At 49.7% G+C, this 19,813-nt stretch overlaps 1 long non-coding RNA gene across 1 annotated transcript in view; it reads left to right on the top strand.

The window, feature by feature from the left end:
* Positions 1 to 18,826, top strand: part of LOC140427283 (uncharacterized) — a 53,509-nt gene extending 34,683 nt beyond the window's left edge. Inside the window, exons 2-3 of the long non-coding RNA XR_011948437.1 lie at positions 5,391 to 5,490; positions 18,411 to 18,826. This is a non-coding gene — a long non-coding RNA (uncharacterized lncRNA). The remainder of the gene's footprint in view (positions 1 to 5,390; positions 5,491 to 18,410) is intronic.
* Positions 18,827 to 19,813: the final 987 nt, after the last annotated feature.

The following is a 19,813-nucleotide window of genomic DNA, read 5'->3' as shown; positions in this document are numbered from 1 at the left end:
AGGTATGTTGCCTCCCGGGTGCCAGGGCCAGGGATGTCTCGGATCGTGTCTTCAGGATCCTTAAGGGGGAGGGGGAGCAGCCAGAAGTCGTGGTGCACATTGGTACCAACGACATAGGTAGGAAAAGGGGTGTGGAGGTAATAAACAAGTTTAGGGAGTTAGGCTGGAAGTTAAAAGCCAGGACAGACAGAGTTGTCATCTCTGGTTTGTTGCCGGTGCCACGTGATAGCGAGGCTAGGAATAGGGAGAGAGTGCAGTTGAACACGTGGCTGCAGGAATGGTGTAGGAGGGAGGGCTTCAGGTATTTGGATAATTGGAGCGCATTCTGGGGAAGGTGGGACCTGTACAAGCAGGACGGGTTGCATCTGAACCAGAGGGGCACCAATATCCTGGGAGGGAGGTTTTCTAGTACTCTTCGGGAGGGTTTAAACTAATTTGGCAGGGGAATGGGAACCGGATTTGTAGTCCAGCAACTAAGGTAGCCGATATTCAGGACGCCAAAGCGTGTAATGAGGCAGTGGGGAAGGGAACACTGACAAAGGAGAGTACTTGCAGGCACGGAGATGGGTTGAAGTGTGTATACTTCAACGCAAGAAGCATCAGGAATAAGGTGGGTGAACTTAAGGCATGGATCGGTACTTGGGACTACGATGTGGTGGCCATCACGGAAACTTGGATAGAAGAGGGGCAGAAATGGTTGTTGGAGGTCCCTGGTTATAGATGTTTCAATAAGATTAGGGAGGGTGGTAAAGGAGGTGGGGGGGGTGGCATTATTAATTAGAGATGGTATAACAGCTGCAGAAAGGCAGTTCGAGGAGTATCACCCTATTGAGGTAGTATGGGTTGAAGTCAGAAATAGGAAAGGAGCAGTCACCTTGTTAGGAGTTTTCTATAGGCCCCCCAATAGTAGCAGAGATGTGGAGGAACAGATTGGGAAACAGATTTTGGAAAGGTGCAGAAGTCATAGGGTAGTCGTCATGGGCGACTTTAACTTCCCAAATATTGAATGGAAACTCTTTAGATCAAATAGTTTGGATGGGGTGGTGTTTGTGCAGTGTGTCCAGGAAGCTTTTCTAACACAGTATGTAGATTGTCCGACCAGAGGAGGGGCAATATTGGATTTAGTACTGGGTAATGAGCCAGGGCAAGTGATAGATTTGTTAGTGGGGGAGCATTTTGGAGATAGTGACCACAATTCTGTGACTTTCACTTTAGTAATGGAGAGGGATAGATACGTGCAAGAGGGCAAGGTTTACAATTGGGGGAAGGGTAAATACGATGTTGTCAGACAAGAATTGAAGTGCATAAGTTGGGAACATAGGCTGGCAGGGAAGGACACAAGTGAAATGTGGAACTTGTTCAAGGAACAGGTGCTACGTGTCCTTGATATGTATGTCCCTGTCAGGCAGAGAAGAGATGGTCGAGTGAGGGAACCATGGTTGACAAGAGAGGTTGAATGTCTTGTTAAGAGGAAAAAGGTGACTTATGTAAGGCTGAGGAAACAAGGTTCAGACAGGGCATTGGAGGGATACAAGATAGCCAGGAGGGAACTGAAGAAAGGGATTAGGAGAGCTAAGAGAGGGCATGAACAATCTTTGGCGGGTGGGATCAAGGAAAACCCCAAGGTCTTTTACACATATGTGAGAAATATGAGAATGACTAGAGCGAGGGTAGGTCCGATCAAGGACAGAAGCGGGAGATTGTGTATTGAGTCTGATGAGATAGGAGAGGTCTTGAACGAGTACTTTTCTTCTGTATTTACAAATGAGAGGGGCGATATTGTTGGAGAGGACAGTGTGAAACAGATTGGTAAGCTCGAGGAAATACTTGTTAGGAAGGAAGATGTGTTGGGCATTTTGAAAAACTTGAGGATAGACAAGTCCCCCGGGCCTGACGGGATATATCCAAGGATTCTATGGGAAGCAAGAGATGAAATTGCAGAGCCGTTGGCAATGATCTTTTCGTCCTCACTGTCAACAGGGGTGGTACCAGGGGATTGGAGAGTGGCAAATGTCGTGCCCCTGTTCAAAAAAGGGACTAGGGATAACCCTGGGAATTACAGGCCAGTTAGTCTTACTTCGGTGGTAGGCAAAGTAATGGAAAGGGTACTGAAGGATAGGATTTCTGAGCATCTGGAAAGACACTGCTTGATTAGGGATAGTCAGCACGGATTTGTGAGGGGTAGGTCTTGCCTTACAAATCTTATTGAATTCTTTGAGGGGGTGACCAAGCATGTGGATGAAGGTAAAGCAGTGGATGTAGTGTACATGGATTTTAGTAAGGCATTTGGTAAAGTTCCTCATGGTAGGCTTATGCAGAAAGTAAGGAGGCATGGGATAGTGGGAAATTTGGCCAGTTGGATAACGAACTGGCTAACCGATAGAAGTCAGAGAGTGGTGGTGGATGGCAAATATTCAGCCTGGATCCCAGTTACCAGTGGCGTACCGCAGGGATCAGTTCTGGGTCCTCTGCTGTTTGTGATTTTCATTAATGACTTGGATGAGGGAGTTGAAGGGTGGGTCAGTAAATTTGCAGACGATATGAAGATTGGTGGAGTTGTGGATACTAAGGAGGGCTGTTGTCGGCTGCAAAGAGACATAGATAGGATGCAGAGCTGGGCTGAGAAGTGGCAGATGGCGTTTAACCCTGAAAAGTGTGAGGTTGTCCATTTTGGAAGGACAAATATGAATGCGGAATACAGGGTTAACGGTAGAGTTCTTGGCAATGTGGAGGAGCAGAGAGATCTTGGGGTCTATGTTCATACATCTTTGAAAGTTGCCACTCAAGTGGATAGAGCTGTGAAGAAGGCCTATGGTGTGCTCGCGTTCATTAACAGAGGGATTGAATTTAAGAGCCGTGAGGTGATGATGCAGCTGTACAAAACTTTGGTAAGGCCACATTTGGAGTACTGTGTACAGTTCTGGTCGCCTCATTTTAGGAAGGATGTGGAAGCTTTGGAAAAGGTGCAAAGAAGATTTACCAGGATGTTGCCTGGAATGGAGAGTAGGTCTTACGAGGAAAGGTTGAGGGTGCTAGGCCTTTTCTCATTAGAACGGAGAAGGATGAGGGGCGACTTGATAGAGGTTTATAAGATGATCAGCGGAATAGATAGAGTAGACAGTCAGAGACTTTTTCCCCGGGTGGAACAAACCATTACAAGGGGACATAAATTTAAGGTGAAAGGTGGAAGATATAGGAGGGATATCAGAGGTAGGTTCTTTACCCAGAGAGTAGTGGGGGCATGGAATGCACTGCCTGTGGAAGTAGTTGAGTCGGAAACATTAGGGACCTTCAAGCAGCTATTGGATAGGTACATGGATTACGGTAAAATGATATAGTGTAGATTTATTTGTTCTCAAGGGCAGCACGGTAGCATTGTGGATAGCACATTTGCTTCACAGCTCCAGGGTCCCAGGTTCGATTCCGGCTTGGGTCACTGTCTGTGCGGAGTCTGCACGTCCTCCCCGTGTCTGCGTGGGTTTCCTCCGGGTGCTCCGGTTTCCTCCCACAGTCCAAAGAGGTGCGGGTTAGGTGAATTGGCCAATGATAAATTGCCCTTAATGTCCAAATTGCCCTTGGTGTTGGGTGGAGGTGTTGAGTTTGGGTAGGGTGCTCTTTCCAAGATCCGGTGCAGACTCAAAGGGCCGAGTGGCCTCCTTCTGCACTATAAATTCAATGATAATCTATGATTAATCTAGGACAAAGGTTCGGCACAACATCGTGGGCCGAAGGGCCTGTTCTGCGCTGTATTTTCTATGTTCTATGTTCTATCACCTTAATTATTTCTTCAGCCGTAAGCAGTGCGGCCTTCCCTGGTGCTCCAGCCTCCATTTTCCTTGGTGACCCCGCGGTGACCTTTCCACTCCCCGACGGACCTTCAGCTGATTTTTTTTTCGGCCTTTTTTTTGCTCACCCTCGACATTTTTCTTTGTTTTTTTTTTCTTCTGTGTCTTCACTGTGCCTCCTCCGTGCCTTCTCCCTGCTTCTGCCGCCTCCGTGGACCCTGGGACCGGGCTTAAAGCCCCGAAAATGCCGTTCCCGAACGGGAGCCCTCCATTGTGCGGCCGCCTCCCAGGCCCGCCGTCACCAGAAGTCACTAATTATATTTTCAATAAATTTCTTTCCGATGTTGAGTTTTAACCCTGTTAGCAGACACCTCCCCAGAAACTTTGTTAGATATTATGACCCCAGGGAGGCACGGTGGCACAGCGGTTAGCACTGCTGCCTCCGGCGGCAAGGACCCGGGTTCAATCCCAGCCCCGGGTCACTGTCCGTTTGGAGTTTGCACATTCTCCCCGTGCATGCGTGGCTCTCACCCCCACACAACCCAAAAAGATGTGCAGGGTAGGTGGATTGGCCACGCTAAATTGCCCCTTAATTGGAAAAAAATAATTGGGTACTCTAAATTTATAAGGAAGAAAAAGATATCATGACCCCAAACTTGCTTGCTCTGGGATCTCACTCATTTTGTGCACAGTTCTACCCTGTGCCAGTGACCTCATTAGCATGGTCAGTCAGAAGTAGTTGTGATGTCTGCCTTCCCCATGCCGACAGAAACCCTGGGCCGGATTATTGCGCAAAAATGTGACCAACTCCAGAGACCTTTAAAACTGGCAGCAGATCCCAATTTTTCTGACAAAGGGAAGGGTGGACAAAGGTGAATGGCACATGTAGGATTCCAAAACTCAGTAGGGCCATTTGTGATTTGCCTGAACAGACGCCTTGTTTGCTGTTCCAAGGGCCTTAACCTCCAGTGGGGGTGTAGTGCATTTATGGTGATGTCCACTCTTGAAGGGTGAGTAAGGTCTGTTTATGAGTCATGATCTAAAGTTATTTATGTTTGGCAAGTGGGTGGTGGGGGATTAGGGGTTGGGGAGAGCCTAACAGCCTTTTATAAAACTAGAACCAAGTCTCAGAGAACTGAAGCAGGCCTTCAAGCAAGACTGCTTCAGCAGTTGCCTGCCTTCACAGCTGCACTGAACAGCCCCTGGTGTCAGCAGGCCAGGCTCAATCATGGCCCATTGGTTACCACAGCAATACAAATTCCGAGGACATCTAGAAGTTTAGGCTTTTGGAATTCTCTTCTCCCAGCATTACTAAGACTCCAACGCCTCTTGGGATGGTTCCACCAGTCGCCCTCTAGAGATGCATCAGATAAAAGGTAAGAACTCCCGCCATGGAATTTCAGAACCTTAGTGGTTAATGCCTTATTGGAGTGTCATCCATCGCTCAGTTGGTAGCACTCTTGCCCCTGAGTCACAAGGTTCTGGGTGCAAGTCGCACTCCAGGGGCTTAAGCATAAAAATCAAGGTTGCCACTCCAGTGCTACATTTTTGGAAATGCTGTCTGTTAGATTATACATTAAACTGAGACCCCATTTGCTTCATCAGGTGGATGTAAAATACCTCGTGGCATTCTTTTGAAGACAAAGCTAGGATACCACTGGCACCTTGGACAATATTTGTTCCTCAGTCAACATCAGATTATCAGGTCATTATCATGTTGCTGCTTGTGGGAGTTTGCTGTGCATAGATTAGCAGCCGCACTTCCAAGATATACAATTGTGACTACACTTGAAAATCACTTCATTGATTGTAAAGGCATTTGCGATGTCCAATGGTCATGAAAGGTGTTCTATAAATGTACGTTTTTCTTTTTTTTCTTCTTATTGTGGTGATACATGGTTTAATTTAGCTTCAATGTTTAGAACCATAGAATCCATACAGTTCAGAGAGAGAGGCCATTTGGCCCATCGAGTCTGCACTGACCCTCTGAAAGAGCACTCTACCTCAGCCCACTCCGCACCCTATGCCCGTAGCCCCACCTAACCTGCACATCCCTGGACACTAAGCGGCAATTTTTTTAGCATGGCCAATCCATCTAACCTGCACATCTTTGGACTGTGGGAGGAAACCGGAGAACCGGGAGAAAACCCACGGAGACATGGGGAGAAAGTGCAAACTCCACACAGTCACCAGATGCCGGAATTGAACCAGGGCCCCTGGAGCTGTGAGGCAGCAATGCTAACCACTGCACCACCATGCTGTCCCAAAGTTGTCTATTTAATTAATAAAATAGTGAATTTTGGTTAATTTGAAAACTATTAGGACTCACATTTTCGGATGCGCATTTTCCGGCATGCATCTCAAGGGCACCAGAACTGGGGTGGGGGAGAGTGGGGGGATGGACTGGTCCCTCACGGGGATTGGGCTCATTTGGGGTTGGTGGTTGAAGCTTTCCAGGTCGAGTTTCGCCCCTGGGTCTGGGGGTGAAGGGCTTTGTGGCTGTGAGACCTTCAAACCACCTTTAAATATTGTGGAGTCCCATAACAGGGGCAACTACAGCTGCTGTCTGTCTGTCTATTCTTCCAAACACTTCCAGGACAGTGCCCTGCTCTGGTTCTATGCTGAATGTCACTTTAACTCCCTTTGACTGTGAGCAGCCTCGAGCTTCACAGCTGAAGGCTTTTGCTAATGGGGAATTGGCCTTGTAGTGCAGAGAACTTCACAGCTCTCCAGTGGTACTGCAGGTTGTGTTTGCTGATTGCTCCTGCTGGTTTCTGCAAATACCTGAAGGCCGTGTGCTTGTTTGCTGCCGCCTCTTTGTTTCTGTGGACTGGAGTAAGGGAAGGGAGGATGTAAGATAACCTTCTGCCAGCACTGGAGAAGGGGAAGGGGTGCTTTTTCTCTCTTCTGGCATGCTCTGCATCAGTGTGTCTTTGTACTGTTGAGAGTCTAATGCTGGGAGCTGCAGGATGGGGAGAGAGAGGCGGATTGATCCAAATGCAGCTACAACTTCCTGGAGGCTATATGTTTGTTTGCTGCTGCCCCTTTACTTTTGTGGCCTGGGGTAAGAAAAGGGAGGAGGGGGAGAGAGAGGCGGATTGATCTGAATGCGCAACTTCACGTTTTCATTCTTTTGTATAAAGATACTTTTTGTAAGGGCCACGAAGAATCCAGCACGAGTTTGAAGGATACAAAGTAATAACATTTATTTACTATAACAATATATACATAACAGTAGCAGTAACTTCCCTTGCTACCTTCTCCTTCCTGCTGGTTCCTGAACTGGCCAGCTTATTTATACTAGGAGTTGCTCCGCCCCCCTCATTGAGGAAGTTCATACTCCCACAGGATTGTGGGATAGTCATTAGTCCCCAGCCACTCGTAAGTAGGCAGGTTATAACATCCCTCCCCCCCAAAGTCCAAGGAATCCACCGAAGACCCTGGCGAAGGAAGGCGTCGGAATCGTTTGGCCGCAGGCCGGACGCCATTTGCACGCGGCGCTGGATCAGGCGGCGTGTAACGAGACGGAGACCTGCGCTTCCGTGATGAACGGCGCGGTTGTACATCCACGGCCCGTGGACCCGAGGATTCCCCCTCTGATGCATCCTGTGTCTCCATCTCGGAGTCAGAGTCTGCTGCCTCCATCATGTCAGCGTCTCTATCTCCATTTGGTCCCGTAACGACCTGCGCAGGCTTCGAGTGAGGCACCAGTGGAAGATTTTGAGGACTACCTTCCCTTGTCTCTGGTCTTTGCGGCTGTTGAAATGAGCTCCGGGTGCGGGGAATCTTTTGAGGGGATGATCTTCTGGTCCGGAGGTGGTCTACATGTTTTCGCTGGAGACGACCCTGGGCTTGCACTTGGTAAGATATAGAGCCCGTTTGGCGAAAGATTACACCAGGAACCCATTGAGCACCACCAGCAAAATTCCGTACGAATACTGGGTCACCGGGCGCAAACTGCCGAATCGGACGATGCCGAGACAATCCCTGTCCCTGCCGTTCTTGTGTGAGGCGTACTTTTGCGCCAATGTCCGGGAAAACCATGCTAAGGCGGGTGCGGAGTCTCCGGCCCATTAGGAGTTCTGCGGGAGCTACCCCAGTCACTGCATGGGGGGTGGTCCTGTACGTAAACAAAAAGCGAGCCAGTCTCGTGTCCATTGATCTGGAAGACTGCTTCTTTAGGCCTCTTTTGAATGTCTGCACTGCACGCTCTGCCAACTCATTTGAAGCCGGGTGGTAAGGGGCAGTGCGGATATGGCGGATGCCGTTCATCTTTGTAAACCTAGCAAACTCCTCACTCGTGAATGGAGTGCCATTATCCGTGACCAGCACCTCGGGGAGGTCATGCGTACTAAACGATAAACGCATCTTTTCAATTGTTGCGCAGGACGTTGTCCCCTGCATCTTATGCACCTCCAGCCATTTGGACTGGGCGTCAATTAGTAGAAGGAACATGGATCCCTGAAAAGGGCCTGCGAAATCTGCATGCAAGCATGCCCAAGGCCGCCCTGGCCATTCCCAGTGATGTAGGGGCGCGGCCGGCGGAAGCTTCTGATGCTCCTGGCAAATGGAGCAGTTTTGGGCCACCTTCTCAATGTCGGTGTCGAGGCCTGGCCACCAGACATAACTCCGGGCCAACATTTTCATCTTGGTCACACCCGGATGCCCATTGTGCAAGTCTGATAATATCAGCTCCTGGCTTTTTTCCGGGACAATCACACGCGTCCCCCACAAGAGGATGCCGTCTTCCACGCTGAACTCTGACAGCTTGGAGGAAAATGCCCGCAACTCGCCTGGGAGCTGTCTATGCTGCCCACCATACAGGACTATGTGCCGAACCTTTGACAGGACTGGCTCCGTCTGGGTCCACTCATGGATCTGTGATGCCGTGACAGGCAAGGTGTCCATAAAATTTAGGATTGCAACCACCTCACCGGTCGTGGGGGTCGACATGGGGCCGGTCGATAAAGGCAATCGGCTCAGTGCGTCGGCACTTGCTATCTGCGTACCTGGTTTGTGCTCCAGAGAATACTCATATGCAGCAAGCAACAAAGCCCAGCGCTGGATCCGTGCAGAAGCAATGGGCGGTATCGGCTTATCCTCTCTGAAGAGTCCCAGCAGGGGCTTATGATCAGTCACGATAGTGAAATGGCGGCCGTACACATACTGGTGGAAGCGTTTCACCGCGAAAACCACTGCCAGGCCCTCCTTCGATCTGCGCGTACTTTTTCTCCGCTGCAGTCAATGTGCGGGAGGCGAAAGCTATCGGTCGCTCGGCCCCGTTCTCCATCTTGTGGGACAGGACGGCCCCAATACCATACGGGGATGCATCACATGTGACGAACAAAGGCTTTCCCAGATCATAGTGGGTTAGTAACCCAGACGACGACAATTGTTGCTTTACCCGCCGGAAAGCGGTTTCTTGCGGCTGACCCCAAACCCAGGTGTGATTTTTCTTTAATAGAAGGTGCAAGGGGGCCAGCGTAGTTGCCAGATTGGGGAGGAACTTCCCGTAATAGTTTACGAGACTGAGAAAAGAACAAAGATGCGAAGTGTCAGTCGGGGTGGGGGTATGTTGAATTGCACGCACCTTCTCTGCGACGGGGTGCAGACCCTCGCGGTCCACCCGATAACCTAGGTAGACTACTTCTTTTGCCTGAAATACGCACTTTGTGCGACGTAAACGGACTTCAGCCTCCGAAAGGCGTCTAAGGACAGCCTCCAGATTTTCCAAATGCTCTTGCTCCGACGTCCCTGTAATCAACACGTCATCTAGGTAGACAGCCACACGTGGTCAACCTCTCAAAATGCCCTCCATAACACGTTGAAAAATTGCGCAGGCAGAGGATACTCCAAAGGGCAACCGTGTATATTCATACAGGCCCCGGTGTGTATTAATTGTTACATATGGTCGGGAGGCAGGGTCCAGCTCCAACTGCAGGTAGGCGTGACTCATATCTAATTTTGTGAATGAGAGTCCACCTGCAAGTTTCGCGTAGAGATCCTCTATGCGATGCACTGGATATCGGTCGAGTCGGGAAACTGTATTCACTGTAAGTTTATAGTCGCCACACAAGCGAACTGTGGCATCTGGCTTCATTACTGGTACAATTGGTGCTGCCCAGTCAGCAAAACGGACGGGCCTGATAATACCCAAACTCTCCAAACGAGTGAGCTCCCCTTCTACCTTCTCGAGCAAGGCGTAAGGCACTGGGCGCGCCCGGAAATAGCGCGGCGTGGCTCCTGGTTCAACTTGGATAAGGGCTACGGCCCCTTTTATTTTCCCCAAACCAGGCTGGAATACCTCTGGGTATCATCCTAGCACCTCAGTCAACCCTCCAGAAACTGTTTGGAGGATGTGCTGCCATTGCAACCGCAAATGGCGCAACCAGTCCCGACCCAACAGGCTGGGCCCATGGCCACGCACTACGATAAGTGGAAAACGCCCCTCCTGGCGTCCATAGACAACAGGGGTCATTGTAGTTCCTGCAATGTCCAGTGGTTCCCCTGTGTAGGTGGCCAACCTGGCCTGTGAGTCAGTTAATGTAAGGGTCTGTATACCCTGCTTGATGCGGTCGAATGTCCTCTGGGCGATCACGGAGACCGCTGCACCAGTATCCAACTCCATCTCCAGCGGGTGGCCATTGACCCGTACTGTCACCTTAATGGGGGCCACACAGGGAGCTGCCACACAATGCAGCTGCAGGCAGTCGTCCTCCGTCTCCACGTCCTCAGGAGTGGTCGCCGCAGGTTCATCCACATGGAAGGTACGGCCTCTGGGCTGGTCCCAGTTACGGCCCCTGGGCTGGTCCCAGTTTAGGTCGGAACGACGGCGCCTCTGGCGTCCCCAGGACCGTCGTCCGCGACGGGGTCGGCGCCTACAAGTCTGACACGGACATGGCTCCTCATCCATTGGCTCTGGAGAAGGCTCCCTCCAGGGAGGAATGTCCGATGGCCACTGGCGTCGGTTCGGACGTTGCCTCGCCCAAGGTACCGCAGGAGTGCGGGGGGACGTTTTTGGGCGGAAAGGGTTGCGCCCCAAGGCATGCACTTCCATTCCCTGTAACTCCTGTACTCCTCGCGCTGCGCTTTCTCGGGACAAGACTATTTGTATTGCCTGTTGAAAAGTCAATGTTGGCTCCGCTAACAACTTTCTCTGGGTTGCTGCATTGTTAATACCGCAAACCAAACGGTCGCGTAACATTTCTGACAAGGTCTCACCATAGTCACAGTATTCCGCAATCCCGCGTAGCCTGGATAAAAAAAATCGGCAAGGGATTCTCCAGGGGTCCTCTCAGCGGTATTAAACCGGTAACGCTGGACTATCGTGGATGGGGTTGGGTTAAAGTGTTGCCCCACTATATTCACAAGTTCGTCAAACGTTTTGGTGTCCGGCGCAGCTGGGTACGTAAGGCTCCTAATCACCCCAAACATATGCAGGCCGCAGGCGGTGAGCAATATGACCACCTGGCGCTCGTTTTCAGTGATATTGTTTGCCCGGAAATAGTAACGCATCCGTTGTGTGTACTGGTTCCAGCTTTCCAGCGCAGCATCAAAAACATCCAAACATCCGTACAGAGGCATGGTATAATAGAAAACAACTTCCAACCTGTATCCAACAAAAATCCAGGGAGGTGGCTTCAGCAGTGTAGACAGCTATTCACTTTTACCTTCGTCGCCAGTTTTGTAAGGGCCACGAAGAATCCAGCACGAGTTTTAAGGATACAAAGTAATAACATTTATTTACTATCACAATATATACATAACAGTAGCAGTAACTTCCCTTGCTACCTTCTCCTTCCTGCTGGTTCCTGAACTGGCCAGCTTATTTATACTAGGAGTTTCTCCGCCCCCCTCATTGGGGAAGTTCATACTCCCACAGGATTGTGGGATAGTCATTAATCCCCAGCCAATCGTAAGTAGGCAGGTTATAACAATACTGTTGACTGTTTAATGAACAAAATATTCTCAAGTGATTTCTCGTGGGTACACATGTCATGTCTCAGATGATGATTAGTGCATCACATTTTAATCCAACCTTGATGCCTGAATTCCAGAAGGGTCAGCACCATAGGGGCAGAAGCCAGCAATCAAACACTCAAGAGCTGTGCTTGCCATAATGTTCCCGGCAAGAGTCTGGGGTCTTGGTTTTGGGGTCTAGGGGCTCCTAATGTGGCTGGGGGTGAGGTTCTGCAGCACAGCTGGCTGGGTGAATGGCACTCTGAGAGAAGATAGGACACGTAAGGGTGGGGGAGGATTGGGGGATTTGAGCATCCCTGGGTGGAAGGCCTAACTGATTGCCAGTCTATCTGCTTCTCCAATTCCTTACAGATATAACAATATGGCTGGTGTTGTCGGTCCTGCAGAGGCTGCGGTGCTGGTGGCAGCCCAGGTGGCCAGATGCCGAAGAAGGTGGCAGCAGTGTCGATGCAGGCTAGAGGCAGCACACCATGTACAGGGGGCTGCCGCATACCCTGAAGACCTGGCCACCCATTAGACTGAGGCGGAACACAGAGGGGTAGGCCAGCGATGACCCAAGGTGTATAGGTCTTGTTGGTCATTCAAGATGACGGACAGCATGTGCCATAGGAGACTCCGTCTCAACAAAGAGACAGTGTGGCACCTGTGCCACATCTTTGCAGATTTGGCACCCAGTGGAGGAGGAGGAGGACACCCGTTCGCACTGGTCAACTTACCGGTGTCACAAGCATCACCTGGCCCCCCTGTTCTGCCCTCTGCCCTTGAGATGCGTGGTGTCAGCAACATCCCAGGTCAATGATAGTCTGTAAGCCCGGGCATCAGACTATATCAGCTTTGAGCTGGGCCAAGCTCACCAAGGTGCCCGGACTGCAGGATTCTCCACCATCGGCAGGATGCCCTAGGTCCAAGGAGCAATAGATGGCACACATATCGCCTTGTGTGAACTGGGGCATCAGGGAGTGCCCTTCATTAACAGGAAGGGGTCCCATTCCATGAATGTTCAACTCGCGTGCGACTACCACCTCCGGAACCTACATGTGTGTGAATGCGTCCGAGGAAGTGTGCATGACAGCCACATCCTGGGGCACTCAGAGATCCCTGGCATCTTCGAGGACCACCCCAGGATTACAGGTTGGCTCTTGGGGGATGAGGGGCATCTGCTCAGACCCTGGCTGATGTCATCAGTGCAGAGGCTGGAGACCGAGGAGGAGGCTCGATATAATGAGGCCCTTTTTAGCATCCATGCTGGCATTGAACGGTGCATCAGACTGTTCAAATGCCATTTTGATGCCTGGACTGCTTTGGTGTTGTACTGAAGTACATCCCCAGGAGGGTCTCCCACTTTGTGGTGATCTGCTGTGTGCTCCACAACCTGGCAGCAGCAAGGCGACATGCTGAAGGAGGAGGAAGGGGGACATGCAGCCTCGTTTGAGGAGGAGGCGAACCAGTAGGGATGGAGGCCGAGCCCAGCAAGAGTTCTCCTGCATGCCCAGAGGGCCATTGAGGCCCATATCATCACCTGATTCGCATAGCACAAGGCTTTGTCCGTCAGCTCACCCGCTGTCCCACAATCCCCTCTCTCTCCATTCCTCTCCTTCCCACCCACTTCCCTCCAATTCCTATGACAGAGGCTTCACATATACAAGGTGTAATATGTTTTACTTGTGAACATTTGTCATTTCCGTGCCCCCTAGCTACAGATAGTGAGCTTTCTCCTCCCTTATGGTGCCTCTAGACCCCTACTCCATGAGTTGGCGATGTTGAACTCCAGAGGCCTCTGAGTCATCTGGCTCCGCCATTCCTGGAGGCTCCACATTGTCTGCACCATAGTGTTGACGCCCTCAGTGATGGCCCTTAGTGACTGGACCGTGCCCTGCCATGCTTTGGCAATGTCCAGTTGCGTCTGGGTCATGTTGCTCAGCGACTGGGACATGATGTAGAGGCACTCGGCCGTGGTCAGCACTGACTGAGCCATGCCTTGGGCACCACACACGCAAGATGCGGACATCGTGCTGCAGACTTTCCACTGCGATCGCCAGCCTAGCAATGTTGGCCTCTGGGTCACATATTGTCAGCATCATCTCCAGCTCCCATAGCCTTTGGGACTCCTCCGATCGGCTAGGCATGCGTTGGAATGTTGCTGACATCCCCTCAGGAATCTCACGGCTGTGTCCTATCATCTGCACCAGTTGTGTAATAACCTTGTCCAGAGGCTCGGCATCTGACTGGGACTCAGCTGCCTCCACCTGATGTGCATCAGCAACTGTGTGGTGCTCCCAGATTGTGCTTCAGAAGCTTGTCCACTAATGTCGCTCAGAGAGGTGTGTCCCTGCGCTGGTTTAGTTTGTAACCTGAGAAGATTCCAAACTCCCTCAGGAGATCCATTATCTTTCCCATGCTGGCTAATGGGTCCACATAGAGCAGGAGGTCATCCACATAGACGGACACTCTATGCTCCCTGCCTCCACTCTCAATGCCTCTCCACCCACCCAATGACCTGAGCACGATCGCCAGTGGCTCAATTTCCAGAGTGAGCAGCAGCTGCGACATCCCTGTGTCACGCCCCTGTACAATTGGTAGTAGTCTGAGCTTATGGCATTCGTTCAGATGCTTTCCATGGGTGCCCTATACAATAATTTCATGCATGAGATGAACACTGGCCCAAATCCAAACCATTCCAGTACCTCAAAGAGATACTTCCGCTCCACCTGGTCACTTCTGGTGTCGCCTCCATGGGTGGGAATATTATTATGTTCAACTGTCATCTGATGTTAGCCAACAGCTGCTGACCTTTGACAAACCCAGTTTGGTCCTCTGCAATCATTTCTGGCAAATAACTCTCCAGTCATCTTGCTAGAACCTTCTATAGCACCTTTGTGTCGATGTTCAGAAGTGAGATAGGTCTGTATGACCCACACTCCACCAAGTCTTTGTCATTCTTCAGAATATATGAGATTGAAGCCTGTGCCAATGTGGGCACCAAGGCCCTCCTTGACAGTGAGTCATTGAACATCCCCAGCAACTGTGAAGCCAACACAGCCGCAAACATTTTGTAGAGGCCCACCGGGAACCCATTCGGTCCCGGCAGCTTCCCCGATTGCAAGTTAACGCATTCCACGACCTCCTCCAGACCCAACGGTGCTTCCGCCTTCCCTCCTCCACCACCGGGAAGTCTAGTCCATCCAGAAATTGCTTCATTTCCGAGTCCCCCACCAGGGGCTCCAAAGACATAATTGATTTCTTCTGGAGCTGTGGCCAACCATCCCCCATCGTCCCTGATCTGTGCTATCTCCTGTGTGGCTGTCTACTTCCTCAACTGGTGGGCCAGCAGGCGGTGGGCTTTATCACCATGCTCATAGAAGGCCCCCATGTTCCAGGTGACTATCCTGGTGAGGGTCACTGCACCACACCGCCCCCTCTTTTAGGGTTAGCCGTCCAAGGTGGCCACTAGGGTTAGAGTTTCCTCAGTCCATCCAAGGTGGCCACTACCACCGCCCTCATTCAAACCATCCAACCATGAAACCTGTGCGACCAGCATTCTACCCTCCCCCCCCCCTCCTTAAGCTTCCCTGCACTACCCTCCTCCCCCGTCCCCCTTCAATTGAACAGCCAGCCCCCTCTTCTACAAGCCCCCCTCCATTTCGCAATACCCCAAGGAACCAGCCAGCCCCAGCCCGCCAGCTTAACCCCCACCCCTGCTAGACGTCACCCGCACCTCAGGAGACTCATCAGTGCCCCCCCCCCCCTCGCATTACTCCCATTTACTAGTACGCTCGCTAGCATGGTGGCCCCCTACCTGGAAATGAAGCTCAATAACCCTGATCCCAACAGCCCTGCACCCCTACTCTCCCCATTTAGAATCACCATGCTGGAAAAGTAAAAACCTGGACCCACAGAGGAGTACCAAACTTCCCTGTGCCCAGATAGAATAAACCCTATACCTGAAGGGTCCAGCCCTGTTAACCCAAAACGGCAAAAAGATCTATAAGAGAGATAACAGAACAATTGCATGTGGAAATTTCCAAATAAAAAACACCCATGAACTCGCACCTCCCCACTCCCGTTTAGTTCTTTCCCAGTCCATTCTTCTGCACAAAGTAATTTGCCTCCTCTCGTGTGTTGAAGAAATGGTCCCTGTCCTTGTAAGTGACCCAAAGAAGATTTCACTGGGTACAGCATGCCAAATCGGCCTTTACTTTTGTATAGTGCCTTCTTGGATTTATTAAGTTCTGCTCACCTTAAGTACGATGTATTCCTTGTCTTGGAATCTGATGATCACAGCCCACGGTGATTCCCCAGGTCATGGCTTCTGGCAAAATGACCGATGGGCCTGATCCACCTCGAGGAATTTAGAGAGATCCCCATCCCCGACGAGCTTCCCTCGCATCTTTGAGATATACTTGGTTGGGCTCTTAAATTCTGTGCCCTCTTGTAGCTCGACGATCTGGAGGTTCTGGTGCTGAGACCGGTTCTGCTAGTCGTCAACTCTGGATCTCAGGGTTTTTTGGGTCACCGCCAACTTCATTATTTCGGCCTCTAACGAGGCAATTTATTCGTCCTGCTTCCGCGATCATCCTCTCCATTTCCCGGATCATCAGTCCCTGAGACTCCAGCTGCTGCTCCACCCTGTCCATCGATCCACGTAGGTGGGGCCACTGCTGCTTCAATAGCCGTCTCCATTGCTGACAACAGGACCTTCTTCACTGCTTTTCTGTGTTACTGGAGTTCTACTGCGATGACCTCCATCAGCCTCTCCATCGAAGTCTGGGATAGCCATTGACGATTCTGCGGGGCCTGCCATGTTCACCTTAGTGCTGCCACACGGGTCCGCTGACTCCGTTGCGCGGGTTTCATTCAGTTTACTTTTGTTCCTTTTGCGTCTCATTTGGTAGCCCGCCGACATTCCCAACTGGCCAAGCTAGCCACCTTTTGTGCGGCCGCTTAGCTCATGGTCGCCACCGGAGGCCCCCTGAAGCCATGTTAACCCGATACTATGCATTAAGAACATTTAGAATAACGAAGCCAGTTTTGGCCACCACATCATGAAAACACACATGGTGCATTTGAATGGGTGAAGAAAAGAGCAGCAACACTAATACCAAATCGAAAAGATTGAACGAGGATAGCTTAACTAAGATTTAGCTTGAGAGCCTAGAAAGAGAGTTTTATAATGGGGGACCTTGCCAAACTATATTGCCAGCAAATACGGTCAACGCAATTTATTATTTTAAAGTATGCTAAGAAAGTTAAACCTGAGACTAATAGCACAATGATATTAGGAAAGGCTTCTTTCTCAGGGGTAATATTTGAAATAATCTAACCAGTAATCAGGTAGCAGTAAAAACAATGGAAGTGTTCAAAGCATCATTTCTGTTGCGATAAAAGAGGCAGTATACTGGAGGGATGAGCTTCAGTGGATTGATTATTTTTTCTTCATCGTCTGACTTCTCTTATATCCTTACTGCAATGTGCAATTTAAGCACATGGACTGCACAAAGGTTATAAAACAAGGTTTGTTTATTCCACTGGCATCAAAGCGGTACCGACCCTCACGGGAAAGCGTATATCCAAGAAACCAACTAGTTACAGGGAATATTCACTGCCACTTCTCCAGATCTCTGTCTTATTCAGTGCTCAACTTCTGAATGCAGTCACTCTCCAGGCTTGTTCTGCTGCCCAGCAGGGGGGGGGGGGGGGGGGGGGGGTGCTGCCAGTTGGTTGGACTTGGCTTCAAATCCCCATCCTGGCTGTTTAGCCACTCTCAGGAGCTTCATGCTGCCCTCTGCTCCTGCCACTCACAAGCCCTAACTTAGCCCTTGCTGTTTTCTCCCTTGCCTCATGGCCTCTGGCTCTGCCCCTTAGCTTGTTGAAGACACGGCTTCCTGCAGTGGCGGGCTCATAGAATTTACAGTGCAGAAGGATGCCATTCGGCCCATCGATTCTGCACCGGCCTTGGAAAGAGCCCAAGCCCACATCTCCACCCTATCGCCATAACCCAGTAACTCCACCCAACCTTTTTTGGACACTTAGGGAAATTTAGCCTGGCCAATCCACCTAACCTGCACATCTTTGGACTGTGGGAGGAAACCGGAGCACCCGGAGGAAACCCACGCAGACACGGGGAGAACGTGCAGACTCTGCACAGACAGTGGCCCAAGCCGGGAATCGAACCTGGGATCCTGGTGCTGTGAAGTAATTGTGCTAACCACTGTGCTGCAGTGCTGCCCTTCAAGGCTCAAAGACACCTGCTCACTGCTCTCCTCCAACATCGGCACCTGGCGCAGGAGGCCCGGCTTCATAATGATTCATTTTCTACACCAGGCTTGTTAACCCCAGTCTTGTGCTGAGAAATTGTTGTGGAAATTCAAAAGGCCACATTCTGATTCTGCCTTCACTTCACCATAATGTTTACCCTCATACTTCATTTCCTTTATTCTTTGAGTTCCCCTTGCTGCAGTTTATTGTATCCTCCCTCATGTAAGACTTTCTTGTATTTTCAACTGCATGATGAATAAAGGAGATTTTAACGGAGGTAGGAAAACTGTGGTTAGCCTTGTGGTAACATCACAAATGTGTTCAACAAAAATGTGTTTAGAATTACTTTATTCAAAACTTTAAAGTACCCAATTATTTCTTCCAATTAAGGTGCGATTTAACGTGGCCAATCCACCTACCCTGCACATCCTTGGGTTGTGGGGGTGAGACACAGGCAGACAAGGAGAGAATGTGCAAACTCCACACGGACTGTGACCCGGGACCGGAATTGAACGTGAGTCCTCAGCGCTGTGAGGCAACAGTGCGGCCCGCCAGTACAATTACGATCAAGATCATTAGTCCATAATGTCGCACATTTTGATAATAATCTTTTCATTACTGGGAATTTTATTTTTGCCCACACTGAGTTTGAAATTCTTTCTGTTGATAACTGAAAAAAAAAATCCTGCTTGAGCACTGGACTAGTAATACAGTCAATGTGAGCATAATGTGAGAAATTCCTCATTGCTTAAACAAACAACAGGAGGGATTTAATTTCAGGCAATTAAAAGGAAGATTTTGCCATGCCTCTTTGATCCCTGACTTTTTTTTGTCCTCAGACTGAACAGGTTAAGAAATGTATTTTATTTGAAAAGTATTTATGAGGAAGGAAGTTCCTTGATTTAATTTTATTTAGTAAAGGGAAGTATGTATTGTTGTACACATCTTGTCCAAAAAAGGAATGGAAGTCAAGCTTTGAATTCGAATCACGTCACGTGAAAAAACAAATGAATTCTATAGCCATAGGACTTAACACAGGCCTATGCGATGAGAGAAATTGCTGTGTAGTTACCATTTATTACACTTGACGTAACCAGTAATCTCATCCTTCATAATGGATTGGTGCCTGCACCTTAAAATGAATGTATTCCTCGTCACTGTCAGTTGCCAGTCCAAGACTCGGAAATCAAAACTAATTTCCTTGATAATAGAGTCAATAAGGACGAACAGCTCAACCTAGCCATTCTTTCCCGCCATCACATTCTCCCCGTCTCAACTTTCTCTTTGTGGCTCACTGCACCTACATGAAGGCACATTACTTGTGGGGTTTATCAGTGAAAAGCAGTCATATCCCAGAGGGCCTCACAGGAAGGTGGAAGCATCGGAAACCAACTTCATTAGTGTCAGCGAATGAAGCATGAGGGAAGTGAGGCCTAATCAGACCGGGGAGATGAATTTCAGGCTTTTTTCCTTCTGCTCAGCAATGCATTGAAGTGACAGTTTACTGACAGGGCCCCGTATAAATTACTTTCTACCTTTTACGCATAGTATAGCTGCATCTGAGGTAAAAACATTTGCTTTGTTTCAAACCCCATGCTGAAGATTGGCTCATTCATGATAATTTTAAAACGTTAAAAGAAAAACCTTTGGTGATTCATTTTAACTTTAATTTTGACAATGATCTTTTTTGGGAAAGCTTGTCAACTGTGGAACTAAAAGCACTTTTCACCCTGGGAAATCACACACCAGTCATATGCACGTCATTAAACACATTGGCATTATCGGACTTTGTG

Source organism: Scyliorhinus torazame, chromosome 7, assembly GCF_047496885.1.
Source record: "Scyliorhinus torazame isolate Kashiwa2021f chromosome 7, sScyTor2.1, whole genome shotgun sequence".
Taxonomy (NCBI): domain Eukaryota; kingdom Metazoa; phylum Chordata; class Chondrichthyes; order Carcharhiniformes; family Scyliorhinidae; genus Scyliorhinus; species Scyliorhinus torazame.
The sequence above is the reverse complement of the archived record's forward strand: the minus strand, read 5'-3'. Positions and strand labels throughout refer to the sequence as shown.